This window comes from Lucilia sericata, unplaced genomic scaffold, assembly GCF_015586225.1.
Source record: "Lucilia sericata isolate MDLA Ls3-8-SP2 unplaced genomic scaffold, ASM1558622v1 Contig000546F_arrow, whole genome shotgun sequence".
Lineage (NCBI taxonomy): Eukaryota > Metazoa > Arthropoda > Insecta > Diptera > Calliphoridae > Lucilia > Lucilia sericata.
Genome location: NW_023994556.1, coordinates 110,650 through 132,961, shown reverse-complemented (window position 1 = coordinate 132,961; position 22,312 = coordinate 110,650).

Sequence of the window (22,312 nt, the reverse complement as noted above, 5' to 3'; positions counted from 1 at the left end):
TCGATGCTATAGTAGATACTATTGTCCAGACTATAGTTCAGACTATAAACTGGACTAAACACAAGACTCTTCATTTCACAATAGTTCACACTATGGACTAGACCCTATTTCAAAAAATGGACTAAACTATAGTTTAGGCTATGGCTATATATTATACTATAAGATAAAGACTCGACTAAAGATAAAATAAAAGCAAAGACTATAGAATCTACAGTGAGTATAAACTAAAGACTAGATATAGTCCAAACTGTAGACTAGAATAAAGTTCACGATATGGACACGACAATAGTCCAGACTATAGAATAGACTTAAGTCCACGCTATGGACAAGACTATAGTTTAAAGCATGTACCTGACTATAGTCCAAAGTATATATAAACCTATAGTTCATACTATAGCCTCGATTATAATAAAGACTCTATATTAGATTATAGCCCAGACTATAGACTATAGTCCAGACAGTAATTCACGCTATGGACTATACTGTAGTTCAGACTATGGACTGGACTATAGTTTACATCATGGTCAAGAAACTCTTCTCCAAAATAGACAAGAATAAAGTCTTGATTATAGTTCATGCTATGGACTACACTTTTATAGTAGATACTATGAATTATATTGTATTCAAAGACTGTATATTATAGTTCCGATCAGGTAAGGGACTAAAGTTAAGACTATGCAGTAGAGTATTCTAAACTAGGGACTATAGTTCCGATTATGAACTTTAATATACTACGAACTATGTCCTGTATTCATCGCCCTATTTTATGTAAAATTTCTGAGAATAACATGTAATTTTTTTCCTGCCTTAACAGTCATGTAAAATTTTAACTTAATCCTCTCTCTTTTCTCCATTGTTTTAACACGCAGGTTCAATAGAAATGATACTCAAAATCTTTTGCCTAATCCTCTCATATTGGGGATGATGTTAATGAAAATCTTTTGTTGGGCGAAGAAGAGGTAAAAGTTTAAAACCCCATGCTTACTTGTAGTGCCATACCAACACCAAAAGTGCTAAATGAAACAATGAAAAACCTGAATTAGGGGAATGAATGCGAGTACTAACCCCAAAGCATAAAATTGCATATATTGTAAACAAACAGCTGGGTAAAATATTATAGCAAATGATCAAATAATGGTGGTTACAAATATAACATCTATGTAAATAAATCTGGGGTATTAAGTATCTGGAATATGATTTAGTGCATTTGTATTACTTATAGAAAGTATTTTTTTCACTAGCTGTACTATAATTTTGCTCTGATCTGCTTGCATGTTTAAATAAGAAGTGCAAGCACGAGTGTATACAATTTGCAAAACATTGGATAAATAATAAGGACGCCAAATGACAACAGCAACAAAATAAATGTTAAAGAGAAAGAATGTCGAACAAAAAATATGAGGAGCTCGAAACCAAGTTTGCTCTATACATGGACATGATGTATTCCTAGCAGAATATTTGATATTATAATGGCAACTGCTAAATGTAGACATGCAATAAGCATGTTTAATATACCATACTTAGTTGGTTATCAAGGGAGGGAGTTGGGTTAAAAAGCTGCCCTTCTTCAAACACTCACACACAACCTGGCAATCATATAACATGTTTTTGTAAAATTTTAACTGAAAGAAAGCAAACAATTCAAATGAAAAGAAGAAAGGAAACGTCATAGGAGGCTGGTACATATACTGTCCTCCCTTTTTATAGAGATTCTATTTATTTTTCGTGAAAGAAAATAAAAAATGGAAATAACACGAGACATGACTACCAAAGTTCTTGCTCCAAAATTCAAATGCTTCAAATGTTCAAATGTTTATGGAAATATTAGCAGCAGGGGGAGGTTGAAAATCTCGTGTACGTTTTTTGAATGCTGTTGTTTTCGTATGCAGAGGTTTTCTTTATTATATACAAACCTATATATGTACATACATATATACTTTTTAGTATTTTACAATTCCTTTGTTTGTTTTCATACTTGAAGTGTTTAATATTTAGAGCCTACATGTAAATAAAGTAAAAAAGCATCTAGGAATAACTAGAGTAATATTTACTCTAGGAAATATGTTTAAAAATATGTACTAAGTATTGAATGGTACTAAAATGCGAGAAATATAGTACTTTTTAGTTTCAGAAACCTTGAAAGTTTAATTTTCAAATGTAAATCAAAAGTAGTTTTTAAAAACTGTGCTTGGTTTAATTTAATTATTATAAATTAGTGCAATATTAGTAGAGCCCGCAAAGTTGTGAAACAAGACTATATAGTCCAGTTTTCCGGTCAAAAAACAAAACTATAGTTAGGAAATAAAATAGACTACAACTAGACCACAATGTATACTATAAACTAGCCTGTAGTCCACACAATAAGCTAGACAATATAGTATATAATCCAGAATAAAGTCCAGACTTTAGATAATTTAAAGACTATAAAGACTAGACTATATTCTGGACTATAAACTAAACTATAGATTGGACAATGACTATAGAGTAGACTATAGATATAGTTCCGACTTTATACTAGACTATAGTCCAGACTAAAGACTAGACTATAGTCCAGAATATAGTCTAGACTATATTCTGGACTATAAACTAAACTATAGACTGGACAATGACTATGGAGTAGACTATAGATATAGTTCCAACTTTATACTAGACTATAGTCCAGACTAAAGACTAGACTATAGTCCAGACTATAGACTAGACTGTAGATTAGACTATAATCTAGACTATATACTAGAGTATAGTCCAGACAATAGACTACACTATAGTCCAGAATATAGAGTAGACTATACTCCAGACCATAGTCCAGACTATAGATTACACTATAGTCCAGACTATAGACTACACTATAGTCCAGATTATAGAGTAGACTATAGTCCAGACTATAGGCTACACTATGTCCAGACTATAGACTACACTATAGTCCAGACTATAGACTACACTATAGTCTAGACTATAGACTACACTATAGGCCAGACTATAGACTACACTATAGTCCAGACTATAGACTACACTATAGTCCAGACTATAGACTACACTATAGTCCAGACTATAGAGTAGACTATACTCCAGACTATGGACTACACTATAGTCCAGACTATAGATTACACCATAGTCAAGATTATAGAGTAGACTATACTCCAGACTATGGACTACACTATAGTCCAGACTATAGATTACACTATAGTCCAGATTATAGAGTAGACTATAGTCTAGACTATAGACTACACTGAATTCCAGACTACAGACTACACTATAGTCCAGACTATTGACTACACTATAGTCCAGACTATAGACTACACTATAGTCCAGACTATAGACGACACTATAGTCCAGACTATAGACTAGACTATAGTCCAGACTATAGACTAGACTATAGTCCAGACTATAGACTACACTATAGTCCAGACTATAGACTACACTATTGTCCAGACTATAGATCAGAATATTGTCCAAAATATAGACTAGACTATAGTCCCGACTTTAGACTAGCTATAGTCTAGACTATAGACTAGACTATAGTCCATACGGTAGACTATATACCATACTATATAGTCCCGACTTTATACTAGACTATAGTCCAAACTAAAGACCTTATACTATAGTCCAGACTATAGACTAGATTATTGTCCTATGGACTGTAGACTAGACTATAGTCTAGACTATGGTCCAGACTATAGACTAGACTATAGTCCAGACTGTAGACTAGACTACAGCCCAAACTGTAGACTAGAATATAGTCCAGACTATAGGCTAGATATATTCCAGACTACAGACTAGATTGTACATACTATAGTCCTAGTTAGTCTAGACTTAAAGAATAAAAACTAAACTTCTATCAGCTAAAATAAAAAGGTCCCTACTAATTTACATATAAATACCATATACTTAGTACTCTACTCTATGTAATGAGTAAATATTGTAAATACAACAACTAAAAAAATGGTAAATACATGTATATGTATGTACTTTAGTTTACAACTCTGTTGTATATGTAGTCGTTAAATATTTACAGAGGATGCTTGCAAACAGGCCTGCACTTGAAATATACAAAAAAGGATATAGAGGAGATGCTTGTAAAGTGTTTTTTATGACTTAATTTAGCAGAAGTAAGGGAATGATTTTTACCAGAGGGGTTTATAGCGACAACTTTACTACAAACTACGTAGATGCTATAGAAAAATGTAAAAGAAAATATAACCTAAAGAGTCTCCTGGTGTTGTTGCTGACTGCTAGTAAAATGTGTATATTAAAGATTATTATTACAAAGCGTGTTAACAATTTTTCGTTTTTCTGTTTTTTTTTGCAATGTAAAATTTAAATTACAAACTTTCCTTAATGTTTTTTTGTCATTTCTTTTAAATTACACTAAACAGTTTGCTGTTGTTGTGTTAAGACTAAAGTATTTTTGGCTTAAATCCCCAATGGTAAATGATTCTTTGTTTTTTCCTTTGTAGTTCTTGTAATAAGTACAAACAAATATGTATATATATTGTTTTTCATCTTAGCAGGACTTTGTAATGTCTATGAGTTTGTATTTTTAACATTTAAGGGTTGATTTTGTCCTTTTTGTGTGTCTTTTATAATTCGTATCATCTTTTTCCCGGAGTTGGGGAAAACACGTTCAACTTTAAGTTGGGAAAAAAGAAACGATGAATTGTTGTCTATAAATAATTTAATTGAGGCAAGAACACGTGTTGTAATAACTTGGCAACAAATCGTGTTAAAATTGTCTGTGCTTTTCATTTCTAATCTTAATGTGGTTTTCTTTTCGATAGAATTACTTTCAACACCTTTTCAATGTTCTTTTTTTTTATCAGGATTCAATTTGGTTGTGGAATTTTCCTAATATGATTAAGTATTACTTTTTGAGTCTTTCAAAAGTCTTTTAGTAAAAAGTAAATTTCGATAAGTTTAAGATTTAAATATTCCGTCCAGACTATAGATAAGACCATAATACAGTTTATAGACTAGAATATGATTTAGGCTAAGGTAATAGACCAGGTTATAGTCTATGTACATACATATATAGACTAAACTATAGAATAGACTATAGACTAGACTATAGACTAGACTATAGACTAGACTATATACTAGACTATAGACTAGACTATAGACTAGACTATATACTAGACTATAGACTAGACTATAGACTAAACTATAGACTAGACTATAGACTAGAATATAGACTAAACTATAGACTAGACTATAGACTAGACTATAGACTAGACTATAGACTAGACTATAGACTAGACTAGACTAGACTATAGGCTAGACTATAGACTAGACTATAGACTAGACTATAGACTAGACTATAGACTAGACTATAGACTAGACTATAGACTAGACTATAGACTAGACTATAGACTAGACTATAGACTAGACTATAGACTAGACTATAGACTAGACTATAGACTAGACTATAGACTAGACTATAGACTAGACTATAGACTAGACTATAGACTAGACTATAGACTAGACTATAGACTAGACTATAGACTAGACTATAGACTAGACTATAGACTAGACTATAGACTAGACTATAGACTAGACTAGATATAGACTAGACTATAGACTAGACTATAGACTAGACTATAGACTAGACTATAGACTAGACTATAGACTAGACTATAGACTAGACTATAGACTAGACTATAGACTAGACTATAGACTAGACTATAGACTAGACTATAGACTAGACTATAGACTAGACTATAGACTAGACTATAGACTAGACTATAGACTAGACTATAGACTAGACTATAGACTAGACTATAGACTAGACTATAGACTAGACTATAGACTAGACTATAGACCTAGACTATAGACTAGACTATAGACTAGACTATAGACTAGACTATAGACTAGACTATAGACTAGACTATAGACTAGACTATAGACTAGACTATAGACTAGACCTATAGACTAGACTATAGACTAGACTATAGACTAGACTATAGACCTAGACTATAGACTAGACTATAGACTAGACTATAGACTAGACTATAGACTAGACTATAGACTAGACTATAGACTAGACTATAGACTAGACTATAGACTAGACTATAGACTAGACTATAGACTAGACTATAGACTAGACTATAGACTAGACTATAGACTAGACTATAGACTAGACTATAGACTAGACTATAGACTAGACTATAGACTAGACTATAGACTAGACTATAGACTAGACTATAGACTAGAACTAGACTATAGACTAGACTATAGACTAGACTATAGACTAGACTATAGACTAGACTATAGACTAGACTATAGACTAGACTATAGACTAGACTATAGACTAGACTATAGACTAGACTATAGACTAGACTATAGACTAGACTATAGACTAGACTATAGACTAGACTATAGACTAGACTATAGACTAGACTATAGACTAGACTATAGACTAGACTATAGACTAGACTATAGACTAGACTATAGACTATAGACTAGACTATAGACTAGACTATAGACTAGACTATAGACTAGACTATAGACTAGACTATAGACTAGACTATAGACTAGACTATAGACTAGACTATAGACTAGACTATAGACTAGACTATAGACTAGACTATAGACTAGACTATAGACTAGACTATAGACTAGACTATAGACTAGACTATAGACTAGACTATAGACTAGACTATAGACTAGACTATAGACTAGACTATAGACTAGACTATAGACTAGACTATAGACTAGACTATAGACTAGACTATAGACTAGACTATAGACTAGACTATAGACTAGACTATAGACTAGACTATAGACTAGACTATAGACTAGACTATAGACTAGACTAGATAGACTAGACTATAGACTAGACTATAGACTAGACTATGACTAGACTATAGACTACTATAGACTAGACTATAGACTAGACTATAGACTAGACTATAGACTAGACTATAGACTAGACTATAGACTAGACTATAGACTAGACTATAGACTAGACTATAGACTATACTATAGACTAGACTATAGACTAGACTATAGACTAGACTATAGACTAGACTATAGACTAGACTATAGACTACTATAGACGAGACTATAGACTAGACTATAGACTAGACTATAGACTAGACTATAGACTACTAGACTAGACTATAGACTAGACTATAGACTAGACTATAGACTAGACTATAGACTAGACTATAGACTAGACAATAGACTAGACTATAGACTAGACTATAGACTAGACTATAGACTAGACTATAGACTAGACTATAGACTAGACTATAGACTAGACTATAGACTAGACTATAGACTAGACTATAGACTAGACTATAGACTAGACTATAGACTAGACTATAGACTAGACTATAGACTAGACTATAGACTAGACTATAGACTAGACTATAGACTAGACTATAGACTAGACTATAGACTAGACTATAGACTAGACTATAGACTAGACTATAGACTAGACTATAGACTAGACTATAGACTAGACTATAGACTAGACTATAGACTAGACTATAGACTAGACTATAGACTAGACTATAGACTAGACTATAGACTAGACTATAGACTAGACTATAGACTAGACTATAGACTAGACTATAGACTAGACTATAGACTAGACTATAGACTAGACTATAGACTAGACTATAGACTAGACTATAGACTAGACTATAGACTAGACTATAGACTAGACTATAGACTAGACTATAGACTAGACTATAGACTAGACTATAGACTAGACTATAGACTAGACTATAGACTAGACTATAGACTAGACTATAGACTAGACTATAGACTAGACTATAGACTAGACTATAGACTAGACTATAGACTAGACTATACTAGATTAGACTAGACTATAGACTAGATTATAGACTAGACTAGATTATAGGCTATATAGCCAATATAGCCAATACTATAGACAGGTCATTATTCTTTAGATCAGACTAGAGTCTAGACAAAATTCTATATTATGGAGCGGACTACTATTAGGAATACTTCTAAAATCATAAATCTTCAGTACATAAATTATATAAAATTGTTGCAACTTGTAAGGAAAGTGGAAATTTTTCATATTGAAATAAGGTTATTGCCATATCTTGACAACTGTTTTTCTGTTTTTCAATTTGAATGTGAATTATATTTTCGAATATAAATTTCTACTTTAATATTCGTTTTCACAATCTTTATGTTTGTTGCTTTTTAACCCTTATATTTGTTTTTACACAAATTTTACAACATAATTGCCATGTCTAGTCGAAAATGTGTATTTTTTTGTATACACCAACACAAATGTAAAAATTATCACTTCGTTACTAAAGGTGGTAGTCAGCTAAGGTGGCCAGAGCGAAGTGGGGACTCACAAAGATAATGCTCAAAATATTGGCTTGAGAACATATGGAAGATACGGTCTACCCATGTTGTTACAAATAAAAATATGTATTACATACATATTCTTATTTGTAATAACGTAAATTGCCATTTTTTTGGGTTTTTCAGTTGTTAGTATTCCTATCCTGTCTTTGTTTCATTTTCTTTTGAGTCAAATTAAACTAAATTGAAAACTCCAAGCTACCTCCATGTTAATGTCCATGAAAACGGTTATTGACTAAGCAAAACCATTTATACATGCTTGGAGTATAAAAATTTTTAATGTTAAATTTACAACAAAAATCAATAGAATTAGAGAAATGAAGTTCAAAAAGTTCAAGGCTCTTTTGTGAGTTCAAGTGCTTAAAATTTTTGTTTAAAATTTCTTGAGGTAAAATTAAATTTGAAAGGTTCAAATAGATAAAATATAGACTAGACTATAGTTCACAGCATAAACTAAACTATACTTAAGACTATAGACTGGACCACTGACCAAAGTCCAGACTGCAGACTAAAGACTGTTCTATATACAACAGACAAGACCATAGTCCAGACTATACGCTAGACTAAAGTCCAAACTATAACTAGATAAACAAGAATCTTGTCTTGTCTATAGTCCTATAGACTCTAGTCTAGACTATAGACTAGACTCTAGTCTAGAATATAGACTAGACTCTAGTCTAGACTATAGACTAGACTCTAGTCTAGACTATAGACTAGACTCTAGTCTAGACTATAGACTCTAGTCTAGACTATAGACTAGATTAGACTAGACTATAGACTAGACTCTAGTCTAGACTATAGACTAGACTCTAGTCTAGACTACAGACTAGACTCTAGTCTAGACTATAGACTAGACTAGACTCTAGTCTAGACTAGACTAGACTCTAGTCTAGACTATAGACTAGACTCTAGTCTAGACTATAGACTAGACTCTAGTCTAGACTATAGACTAGACTCTAGTCTAGACTATAGACTAGACTCTAGTCTAGACTATAGACTAGACTCTAGTCTAGACTATTGACTAGACTATAGACTAGACTCTAGTCTAGACTATAGACTAGACTATAGACTAGACTATAGTCTAGACTATAGACTAGACTATAGACTAGACTATAGACTAGACTCTAGTCTAGACTATGGACTAGACTATAGACTAGACTATAGAGTAGACTCAAGTCTAGACTATAGACTAGACTATAGACTAGACTCAAGTCTAGACTTAGACTAGACTATAGACTAGACTCAAGTCTAGACTATAGACTAGACTATAGACTAGACTCAAGTCTAGACTATAGACTAGACTCTAGTCTAGACTATAGACTAGACTCTAGTCTAGACTATAGACTAGTCTCTAGTCTAGACTAGAGACTAGTCTCTAGTCTAGACTATAGACTGGACTATAGTCTAGACTTTAGACTAGACTTTCGACTAGACTATAGTCTAGACTTTCGACTAGACTCTAGTCTAGACTATAGACTAGACTCTAGTCTAGACTATAGACTAGACTATAGACTAGTCTCTAGTCTAGACCATAGACAATACTATAGGCTAGGCTAAAGTCCAGACTATAGACTAGACTATAGTGCATATTATTGATTTGACTATAGTCCAGGCGATAATTGAGACAGTCTAGACTAGACTATGGTCTAGACTTATTAGACTATAGACCTTAGCATAGACTATAGTTCCGACTTTAGACTAGTCTATAGTACACACTATAGATCAGACTAAACTATATTGACTACTATAGATTAGACTATGGTCCGGACCATATATTAAACTATAGATCTGACATTATATTAGTCTATAGTCCTTGGCAATAAGTAGACTGTATTCCCGACTTTAGACTAGACTATAGTTCTTAGCATAGAGTAGACTGTAGTACCACTTTAGATTCTTTTTGTGAAACAATCCTTATGATTTCATTGCAGTTCTTCGTCTAACGCTTTAATTGTGTTTTATCCATTCATTGTTTGTGTTAGGTATGCAGTCTTGTTTAGCATTTAATTAAATAAGAATCCAATTCTATATAAATATTTAATCTTGACCTTAACAAAAGTGTTTTTTTAACAAGTTTTTTTTCAGCTCAACATATTTCTTTATTTCATTCTTTGTTTTGTTGATGGTTTTACCAAGAAATTGTTTAGTTGTGTTTCAATTTGGATATGATTTACATTTCCTAGTGTCGCTTTTAGTTTAAGATTAAAAAAAATGTGTTTTGTTTTATGTGTTTTAACCGTTTTGGTGTTGTAAATTTGTTTAAAACTGTAACCGGATATGGTATATAAGATTTGTTGTCTTTAGGTGATTTCATTAGCTTTCGAATTCAATGAATGAATTGATTTTTTTTGGTTTCGCTTTTTGGTGAGAAAAATCTTTTTTAAAGAATAAATTTTGAGTTTCTGAATTGCTCATTAATTGGCTTTGTTTGGGGTATTGAAAATAAATTGATTTTCATTGATGACTTATTAATCAAACATTTTTATTTTATTTTAATATATTTTTGTTTTCAAAAATGCTTTTGTTTAAAAGTCAAATTTTATGGACAGTTTAATATGCCGCTATAGGCATATTTTTTGATATTTTTTAAAGACCAAATTTATTTTATTTTACAACAATTTGTTGGTTAATACTGACTACATGATACCCTACAGTAATAACTGCTCATATTAAAAATGGCGCAATTTATTTAAAAGTTAAGAGATCTTAAATTGAAACAATTTAAAAGTTAGAATTTTCTTATTTTTTTTAAATCCCAACACTCTAACGTTTTATACCCCCCTTGTAATGTAGGGTACGACAATTCGTTTAATGTTCCCAGACATTTTGTTGCCATGACATTTATTTACATTGACAGATGTCAGACAGAGCGAGTGTATGTTATGGGCTTTATTGTGCGAAGATATCTGTCAATTGTATTACAATTTACACCTCGATTTCTATAGACAACAATACACCTGTTAGACAGACATTTTTCATTGGGTTTGGTGATAAATTTGTATGTTTTCATATACATAACTACATATGTATGTAAATAGAGACTGCAGGCGATAAAAGTAAATTCTTGTTGATGCCAAAGAACAATTTTATTCATACATTAAATAATTTAATTACATAGTTTAAATTTGATATAAAATTTAGATTATTTGAAAACCTTAATAAACAGTCATATTTTCTCCAGAACTTTTAAATCTATATATTAACAATTTTTATATAAATTTCCTCCACTATTCATAATAAACTCGTTATAAAAGAAATATTCCCTTTAAAAATCCTTGCACATATGCAAACAATGCTGTTGATTCATCAATATAATGATGTTGAACTGGTTGGTGTTATTCTAGTCTATGGCTCATGATAATGACCCCCTTTTTCTAATAACAATTACAATGCATGTCGACGACAGTCTACATAAAATATTTAAACAAACAAAGAAACCCCGACAATAAAACTCGTAAAAAACTTCGAAAAATTAATGTCGTGCAAAATACACATTTATTTGAATAGTGTGGAGAAAAAAAGTGAAACAAACTTTTTATTTGAACCATGAAATGTGAAACGTTTAAATATAAAATAAATAGAAATTTATATGTAACTTAACACTCACACACATGCTGTCAATGATACTTAAATAAGTATCGAAAATAATAAGGGAACAACTGTAAATAACAGATTAGTTATTGATTAGGGAGATTCTATTTCAGATATAGGAAAATAATTAACAGATAAGATCACAAACAAAATTATTTTATAGTCTAGTCTAGTCTATAGTCTAGTCTATAGTCTAGTCTATAGTCTAGTCTATAGTCTAGTCTATAGTCTAGTCTATAGTCTAGTCTATAGTCTAGTCTATAGTCTAGTCTATAGTCTAGTCTATAGTCTAGTCTATAGTCTATAATCTAGTCTATAGTCTAGTCTATAGTCTAGTCTATAGTCTAGTCTATAGTCTAGTCTATAGTCTAGTCTATAGTCTAGTCTATAGTCTAGTCTATAGTCTAGTCTATAGTCTAGTCTATAGTCTAGTCTATAGTCTAGTCTATGGTCTAGTCTATAGTCTAGTCTATAGTCTAGTCTATAGTCTAGTCTATGGTCTAGTCTATAGTCTAGTCTATAGTCTAGTCTATAGTCTAGTCTATAGTCTAGTCTATAGTCTAGTCTATAGTCTAGTCTATAGTCTAGTCTATAGTCTAGTCTATAGTCTAGTCTATAGTCTAGTCTATAGTCTAGTCTATAGTCTAGTCTATAGTCTAGTCTATAGTCTAGTCTATAGTCTAGTCTATAGTCTAGTCTATAGTCTAGTCTATAGTCTAGTCTATAGTCTAGTCTATAGTCTAGTCTATGGTCTAGTCTATAGTCTAGTCTATAGTCTAGTCTATAGTCTAGTCTATAGTCTAGTCTATAGTCTAGTCTATAGTCTAGTCTATAGTCTAGTCTATAGTCTAGTCTATAGTCTAGTCTATAGTCTAGTCTATAGTCTAGTCTATAGTCTAGTCTATAGTCTAGTCTATAGTCTAGTCTATAGTCTAGTCTATAGTCTAGTCTATAGTCTAGTCTATAGTCTAGTCTATAGTCTAGTCTATAGTCTAGTCTATAGTCTAGTCTATAGTCTAGTCTATAGTCTAGTCTATAGTCTAGTCTATAGTCTAGTCTATAGTCTAGTCTATAGTCTAGTCTATAGTCTAGTCTATAGTCTAGTCTATAGTCTAGTCTATAGTCTAGTCTATAGTCTAGTCTATAGTCTAGTCTATAGTCTAGTCAGTCTAGTCTATAGTCTAGTCTATAGTCTAGTCTATAGTCTAGTCTATAGTCTAGTCTATAGTCTAGTCTATAGTCTAGTCTATAGTCTAGTCTATAGTCTAGTCTATAGTCTAGTCTATAGTCTAGTCTATAGTCTAGTCTATAGTCTAGTCTATAGTCTAGTCTATAGTCTAGTCTATAGTCTAGTCTATAGTCTAGTCTATAGTCTAGTCTATAGTCTAGTCTATAGTCTAGTCTATAGTCTAGTCTATAGTCTAGTCTATAGTCTAGTCTATAGTCTAGTCTATAGTCTAGTCTATAGTCTAGTCTATAGTCTAGTCTATAGTCTAGTCTATAGTCTAGTCTATAGTCTAGTCTATAGTCTAGTCTATAGTCTAGTCTATAGTCTAGTCTATAGTCTAGTCTATAGTCTAGTCTATAGTCTAGTCTATAGTCTAGTCTATAGTCTAGTCTATAGTCTAGTCTATAGTCTAGTCATAGTCTAGTCTATAGTCTAGTCTATAGTCTAGTCTATAGTCTAGTCTATAGTCTAGTCTATAGTCTAGTCTATAGTCTAGTCTATAGTCTAGTCTATAGTCTAGTCTATAGTCTAGTCTATAGTCTAGTCTATAGTCTAGTCTATAGTCTAGTCTATAGTCTAGTCTAGTATAGTCTATAGTCTATAGTCTAGTCTATAGTCTAGTCTATAGTCTAGTCTATAGTCTAGTCTATAGTCTAGTCTATAGTCTAGTCTATAGTCTAGTCTATAGTCTAGTCTATAGTCTAGTCTATAGTCTAGTCTATAGTCTAGTCTATAGTCTAGTCTATAGTCTAGTCTATAGTCTAGTCAGTCTAGTCTATAGTCTAGTCTATAGTCTAGTCTATAGTCTAGTCTATAGTCTAGTCTATAGTCTAGTCTATAGTCTAGTCTATAGTCTAGTCTATAGTCTAGTCTATAGTCTAGTCTATAGTCTAGTCTATAGTCTAGTCTATAGTCTAGTCTATAGTCTAGTCTATAGTCTAGTCTATAGTCTAGTCTATAGTCTAGTCTATAGTCTAGTCTATAGTCTAGTCTATAGTCTAGTCTATAGTCTAGTCTATAGTCTAGTCTATAGTCTAGTCTATAGTCTAGTCTATAGTCTAGTCTATAGTCTAGTCTATAGTCTAGTCTATAGTCTAGTCTATAGTCTAGTCTATAGTCTAGTCTATAGTCTAGTCTATAGTCTAGTCTATAGTCTAGTCTATAGTCTAGTCTATAGTCTAGTCTATAGTTAGTCTATAGTCTAGTCTATAGTCTAGTCTATAGTCTAGTCTATAGTCTAGTCTATAGTCTAGTCTATAGTCTAGTCTATAGTCTAGTCTATAGTCTAGTCTATAGTCTAGTCTATAGTCTAGTCTATAGTCTAGTCTATAGTCTAGTCTATAGTCTAGTCTATAGTCTAGTCTATAGTCTAGTCTATAGTCTAGTCTATAGTCTAGTCTATAGTCTAGTCTATAGTCTAGTCTATAGTCTAGTCTATAGTCTAGTCTATAGTCTAGTCTATAGTCTAGTCTATAGTCTAGTCTATAGTCTAGTCTATAGTCTAGTCTATAGTCTAGTCTATAGTCTAGTCTATAGTCTAGTCTATAGTCTAGTCTATAGTCTAGTCTATAGTCTAGTCTATAGTCTAGTCTATAGTCTAGTCTATAGTCTAGTCTATAGTCTAGTCTATAGTCTAGTCTATAGTCTAGTCTATAGTCTAGTCTATAGTCTAGTCTAGTCTATAGTCTAGTCTATAGTAGTCTATAGTCTAGTCTATAGTCTAGTCTATAGTCTATTCTATAGTCTAGTCTATAGTCTAGTCTATAGTCTAGTCTATAGTCTAGTCTATAGTCTAGTCTATAGTCTAGTCTATAGTCTAGTCTATAGTCTAGTCTATAGTCTAGTCTATAGTCTAGTCTATAGTCTAGTCTAGTCTAGTCTATAGTCTAGTCTATAGTCTAGTCTATAGTCTAGTCTATAGTCTAGTCTATAGTCTAGTCTATAGTCTAGTCTATAGTCTAGTCTATAGTCTAGTCTATAGTCTAGTCTATAGTCTAGTCTATAGTCTAGTCTATAGTCTAGTCTATAGTCTAGTCTATAGTCTAGTCTATAGTCTAGTCTATAGTCTAGTCTATAGTCTAGTCTATAGTCTAGTCTATAGTCTAGTCTATAGTCTAGTCTATAGTCTAGTCTATAGTCTATTCTATAGTCTAGTCTATAGTCTAGTCTATAGTCTAGTCTATAGTCTAGTCTATAGTCTAGTCTATAGTCTAGTCTATAGTCTAGTCTATAGTCTAGTCTATAGTCTAGTCTATAGTCTAGTCTATAGTCTAGTCTATAGTCTAGTCTATAGTCTAGTCTATAGTCTAGTCTATAGTCTAGTCTATAGTCTAGTCTATAGTCTATTCTATAGTCTAGTCTATAGTCTATTCTATAGTCTAGTCTATAGTCTAGTCTATAGTCTAGTCTATAGTCTAGTCTATAGTCTAGTCTATAGTCTAGTCTATAGTCTAGTCTATAGTCTAGTCTATAGTCTAGTCTATAGTCTAGTCTATAGTCTAGTCTATAGTCTAGTCTATAGTCTAGTCTATAGTCTATTCTATAGTCTAGTCTATAGTCTAGTCTATAGTCTAGTCTATAGTCTAGTCTATAGTCTAGTCTATAGTCTAGTCTATAGTCTATTCTATAGTCTAGTCTATAGTCTAGTCTATAGTCTAGTCTATAGTCTAGTCTATAGTCTAGTCTATAGTCTAGTCTATAGTCTAGTCTATAGTCTAGTCTATAGTCTAGTCTATAGTCTAGTCTATAGTCTAGTCTATAGTCTAGTCTATAGTCTAGTCTATAGTCTAGTCTAGTCTATGTATAGTCTAATTTATAGACAGGGCTAGATTATCTAGGCAATAATCTAGCCAACAGTCTAATGAATTGTCTAGCCTAACTTATAGTCTGGACTATAGTCTAGTCTATACTATAGTCCGGTCTATACTATATTCCAGTCTATAGTCTAATCTATAGTCCAGTGTATTTATAGTCTAGTTTTGCCTATAGTCCTGTCTATAAACTAAGCTATAGTCCAGCCACAAATTAATCTAAAGTCCAGTCTATAGTCTAGTCTATAGTTTAGTCTATAGTGTACACTACTTCTAGTCTATAATAGAGTCTATAGTCTAGTGTGTATGTTAGTCCTTTTTGGATCCAGTTTTATAAATGTTGGAACAGTAAAAATTTATTTTTTTCAGTGCTCCTTTATGTGTGGATACACACCTTTAAAAAACTTTTTTTGTGCTCAAAAAAGTTCACTTTTTGTTGAAAATTTAAAAACAATAGTTGTCACTTACACTAAATGACAATAACAGAAAACTTGGATTAAATTACATACAAGATTAGTCAGATATAGTAAATTTGTGTGAGTGATTAATAAAATGATTGGGGTTACAAAACATTTGTCAAATTGTCAATTGTTTTATAACGATGAATAATCGAAGTCCTAATAAATATAAAATATGTTCCATAAAATTTAAGCCGAAACTTTTACTTTTTATTTGAATAATAGTATTCCTTAGCAACAATTACGTTCATTTAATAATTCAAAAGAAAAAAAAAATTACTTACAACTAATATTAAGTAAAAATCTTGTCAATCTTCCCAAAAATATAACAAGAGCATTAACATTGACACCAACGACTAAGCAAATGACTGACTAACAGAAGGAGAGTCAACCATTTAGGAATGAGTGCATATTTAAGTTGTATGACCGAACTCATATGAAAAAGGTCAAAAGGCATTTACCGCATTTGTTAGACTTAAATGAAAATGGTTGGACTTTTTATTTGCTTCTGTTCTCTTTCTCTGCCTCTTACTTTTTTGTTGTTTACATTTTTATTTGTTGGGACAACAAAAGCCAAATCTAAATAACTGTTTAATAAAGATGGATGCTGTTATTTTCTCACAATTGACAGCCATGATTGTTTTTTGCATTTATTAAGGATATATGGGATTTAATAGATAAATTAAATAAATGTGTTGTTTATTCGATTAATAATATTGAGGTTAAAGTTATATATTAAAGTTTTATGAAGAAAAAAAGAGAACGTGGCATCTCATTAATTCAAATCGATTCCAAACCCTTTACAACCTCAACAAATGTTAAATTCCGAAATTTTAGTGAGTTCTGCTTTAAACAATATGCACACTGGCATATGTTGTATTTATAAATTTGCCAAAAAAAAAAATTATTTTTGTATTCCCACATTGCACTTGAAAAAATTCCAATTTAAATTGTAACTAACCATTTCGTAAAGTACAATATCCTTTCTATTGTATCCTTTTATGTTGTATCAATTTTCTTCTTCTGAACGCAGAAAGGACATTGCCAAAAAAACATGTTTTTCTTTGAATAAGTATTATGAATGTAACTCTGTACATATACTGTCAAAATTAAATTGCAAAACTTTCTACATAGAAAAGTTTTCCTTTTTTTTGCAAGGTTTTTGCTTTTGTAGTTTTGATACTTTTTTCTTTCGGCAAACAAAAAGAAACATTTCTGTTGTAATGAGTTTTTTTATCTTTCACACGAAAAACAAAAACCATGAACTTTGTTGTTGAAATTTTTTGTGCGAAAATAAAAATTTTAAAACTTTATGAAAAACTAGAGTTTAAGGATTAAATTAAAGCAATTTGTCAAGTGATATTTTGTTATTTTGTAAAAAAAAACTTTTCAACTAAAGAAAAGAGAATTATTTTGTAAACCAAAAATCGATTTTTTGGAAGAGAACAAACAAAAGTTTATAGTATAGAACTAGTATAGTCTAGTATATAGTCTAGTCTATAGTCTAGTCTATAGTCTAGTCTATAGTCTAGTCTATAGTCTAGTCTATAGTCTAGTCTATAGTATAGTCTATAGTCTAGTCTATAGTCTAGTCTATAGTCTAGTCTATAGTCTAGTCTATAGTATAGTCTATAGTCTAGTCTAGTCTATAGTCTAGTCTATAGTCTAGTCTATAGTCTAGTCTATAGTCTAGTCTATAGTCTAGTCTAGTCTATAGTCTAGTCTATAGTCTAGTCTATAGTCTAGTCTATAGTCTAGTCTATAGTCTAGTCTATAGTCTAGTCTATAGTCTAGTCTATAGTCTAGTCTATAGTCTAGTCTATAGTCTAGTCTATAGTCTAGTCTATAGTCTAGTCTATAGTCTAGTCTATAGTCTAGTCTATAGTCTAGTCTATAGTCTAGTCTATAGTCTAGTCTATAGTCTAGTCTATAGTCTAGTCTATAGTCTAGTCTATAGTCTAGTCTATAGTCTAGTCTATAGTCTAGTCTATAGTCTAGTCTATAGTCTAGTCTATAGTCTAGTCTATAGTCTAGTCTATAGTCTAGTCTATAGTCTAGTCTATAGTCTAGTCTATAGTCTAGTCTATAGTCTAGTCTATAGTCTAGTCTATAGTCTAGTCTATAGTCTAGTCTATAGTCTAGTCTATAGTCTAGTCTATAGTCTAGTCTATAGTCTAGTCTATAGTCTAGTCTATAGTCTAGTCTATAGTCTAGTCTATAGTCTAGTCTATAGTCTAGTCTATAGTCTAGTCTATAGTCTAGTCTATAGTCTAGTCTAGTCTATAGTCTAGTCTATAGTCTAGTCTATAGTCTAGTCTATAGTCTAGTCTGTAGTCTAGTCTAGTCTATAGTCTAGTCTATATAGTCTATAGTCTAGTCTGTAGTCTAGTCTGTAGTCTAGCCTATAGTCTTTTCTATAGTCTATTCTATAGTCTATTCTATAGTATATTCTATAGTCTAGTCTATAGTCTAGTCTATAGTCTAGTCTATAGTCTAGTCTATAGTCTAGTCTATAGTCTAGTCTATAGTCTTTTCTATAGTCTATTCTATAGTCTATTCTATAGTCTATTCTATAGTCTAGTCTATAGTCTATTCTATAGTCTAGTCTATAGTCTAGTCTATAGTCTAGTGTATAGTCTAGTCTATAGTCTAGTCTATAGTCTAGTCTATAGTCTAGTCTATAGTCTAGTCTATAGTCTAGTCTATAGTCTAGTCTATAGTCCAGTCTATAGTCTAGTCTATAGTCTAGTCTATAGTCTAGTCTATAGTCTAGTCTATAGTCTAGTCTATAGTCTAGTCTATAGTCTAGTTTATAGTCTAGTCTATAGTCTAGTCTATAGTCTAGTCTATAGTCTAGTCTATAGTCTAGTCTATAGTCTAGTCTATAGTCTAGTCTATAGTCTAGTCTATAGTCTAGTCTATAGTCTAGTCTATAGTCTAGTCTATAGTCTAGTCTATAGTCTAGTCTATAGTCTAGTCTATAGTCTAGTCTATAGTCTAGTCTATAGTCTAGTCTATAGTCTAGTCTATAGTCTAGTCTATAGTCTAGTCTATAGTCTAGTCTATAGTCTAGTCTATAGTCTAGTCTATAGTCTAGTCTATAGTCTAGTCTGTAGTCTAGTCTATAGTCTAGTCTATAGTCTAGTCTATAGTCTAGTCTATAGTCTAGTCTGTAGTCTAGTCTGTAGTCTAGCCTATAGTCTTTTCTATAGTCTATTCTATAGTCTATTCTATAGTATATTCTATAGTCTAGTCTATAGTCTAGTCTATAGTCTAGTCTATAGTCTAGTCTATAGTCTTTTCTATAGTCTATTCTATAGTCTATTCTATAGTCTATTCTATAGTCTAGTCTATAGTCTATTCTATAGTCTAGTCTATAGTCTAGTCTATAGTCTAGTGTATAGTCTAGTCTATAGTCTAGTCTATAGTCTAGTCTATAGTCTAGTCTATAGTCTAGTCTATAGTCTAGTCTATAGTCTAGTCTATAGTCTAGTCTATAGTCTAGTCTATAGTCTAGTCTATAGTCTAGTCTATAGTCTAGTCTATAGTCTAGTCTATAGTCTAGTCTATAGTCTAGTCTATAGTCTAGTCTATAGTCTAGTCTATAGTCTAGTCTATAGTCTAGTCTATAGTCTAGTCTATAGTCTAGTCTATAGTCTAGTCTATAGTCTAGTCTATAGTCTAGTCTATAGTCTAGTCAGTCTAGTCTATAGTCTAGTCTATAGTCTAGTCTATAGTCTAGTCTATAGTCTAGTCTATAGTCTAGTCTATAGTCTAGTCTATAGTCTAGTTCAGTCCATTGTATAGTCTATAATTAAGTCCATAGTCTGGTCTAGTATATAATCTAGTCTATTGTCTAGTGTATATTCTAGTCTATAATCCAGTCGATAGTCTTGTCTATGGTGCTGTCGATTTTTCGGAGGTATATTAGCTGTGGTACTATTTCCATACTATTCACTCAAACTTCAGTGTCTCTGTATTAGTATTTTTCTGTAAAATGTATGTTTAACAAAATTCAATTCTAGCGCTTTGTAAGTCATTGACATTTTTGTCATGGTGGCTCACGCATAAAATTATAAATTAGAACAAAGTGACTGACACTTTTTGTGTTTGATAATGTTTAAGTACAATATCTAACATTATCTAAAGTACTTAAAATCTAATATAAGTATGAGTCAAATACGAACATTTTTTTGGTGCGTTACTTAAAAACATTTAAAAATTTAAACAAGAAATACGCAATTGTGAAGTTGTATTTCATGCATAACCAAACAAGGTGTTGTACACTCAGAGCAGGTACAAATTACTTACAATAATAGATTTTTAAGTGCTAAAGTAGTTTATGGGGAGTTCATATACCCGGTATTCAAGTGGCACTAGTTAATGAGCCTACTAGAAATTAAATGAGATAAAATAAATACATATTAGGGAAATTTAAAGGGAAACCTGTTTTAAAATAAATCACCTTTAATTACCTATAAGTTTGTAACAATAATTATCCCCTAATCGTTCAGAATGAATTTGCCTTTAATTTAAAGTTCTGTAATGGTTAGGCTATAGGCAAATGATAAAATATCTGAATTGTGTAAAATCATAATGTCTCAAAATTCTGTTCTTTTTTACTTAATATCGTGGTAGTTTCCACTTATCTTGCTCATTAATATTCAAATTGGATTTTGTAAATTGCCTCCCTCATTTTAGCAGGGCAGACGCACTATGGAGGAATTTAATGTTTAAACATTAGATTCACACGTCTTAGGCATTAATTTGTCTTTAAGTTAATGTTTAAGGAAAGAAACTACTACAAATTTCTTTTATGTGGTTTTCTTTCTGTCATGCTGTCTTGCATGCTCTTTTGGCCATTTAACAAGCGTGTATCTATTTATGTTGGGAATTACATAAAGATTTTTGTAAAGGGAAAACAGACGGACAGGGAGAGGGAGGGAGGAAGGCAGGGACGGAGGAAGGAGAGGGGGACGGGGGGGGGAAAAGGGGAGAGAAGGAAGGGGCAAGGAAACCAACGAACGAACGAACGAACGAACGAACGAACGAACGAACGAACAACGAACGAACGAACGAACGAACGAACGAACGAACGAACGAACGAACGAACGAACGAACGAACGAACGAAGAACGAACGAACGAACGAACGAACGAAACGAACGAACGAACGAAAACGAACGAACGAACGAAAACGAACGAAACGAACGAACGAACGAACGAACGAAACGAACGAACGAACGAACGAACGAACGAAGAACGAACGAACGAACGAACGAACGAACGAACGAACGAACGAACGAACGAACGAACGAACGAACGAACGAAAACGAAACGAACGAACGAACGAACGAACGAACGAACGAACGAACGAACGAACGAACGAACGAACGAACGAACGAACGAACGAACGAACGAACGAACGAACGAACGAACGAAACGAACGAACGAACGAACGAACGAAACGAACGAACGAACAACGAACGAACGAACGAACGAACGAACGAACGAACGAAACGAACGAACGAACGAACGAACGAAAACGAACACGAACGAACGAAACGAACGAACGAACGAACGAACGAACGAACGAACGAACGAACGAACGAACAAGAACGAACGAACGAACGAACGAACGAACGAACGAACGAACGAACGAACAAAACGAACAAACGAACGAAACGAACGAACGAACGAACGAACGACGAAACGAACGAACGAACGAACGAACGAACGAACGAAAACGAACGAACGAAACGAACGAACGAAAACGAACGAACGAACTAACGAACGAAACTAACGAACTAACGAACTAACTAACTAACTAACTAACTAACTAACTACTAACTAACTAACTAACTAAACTAACTAACTAACTAAC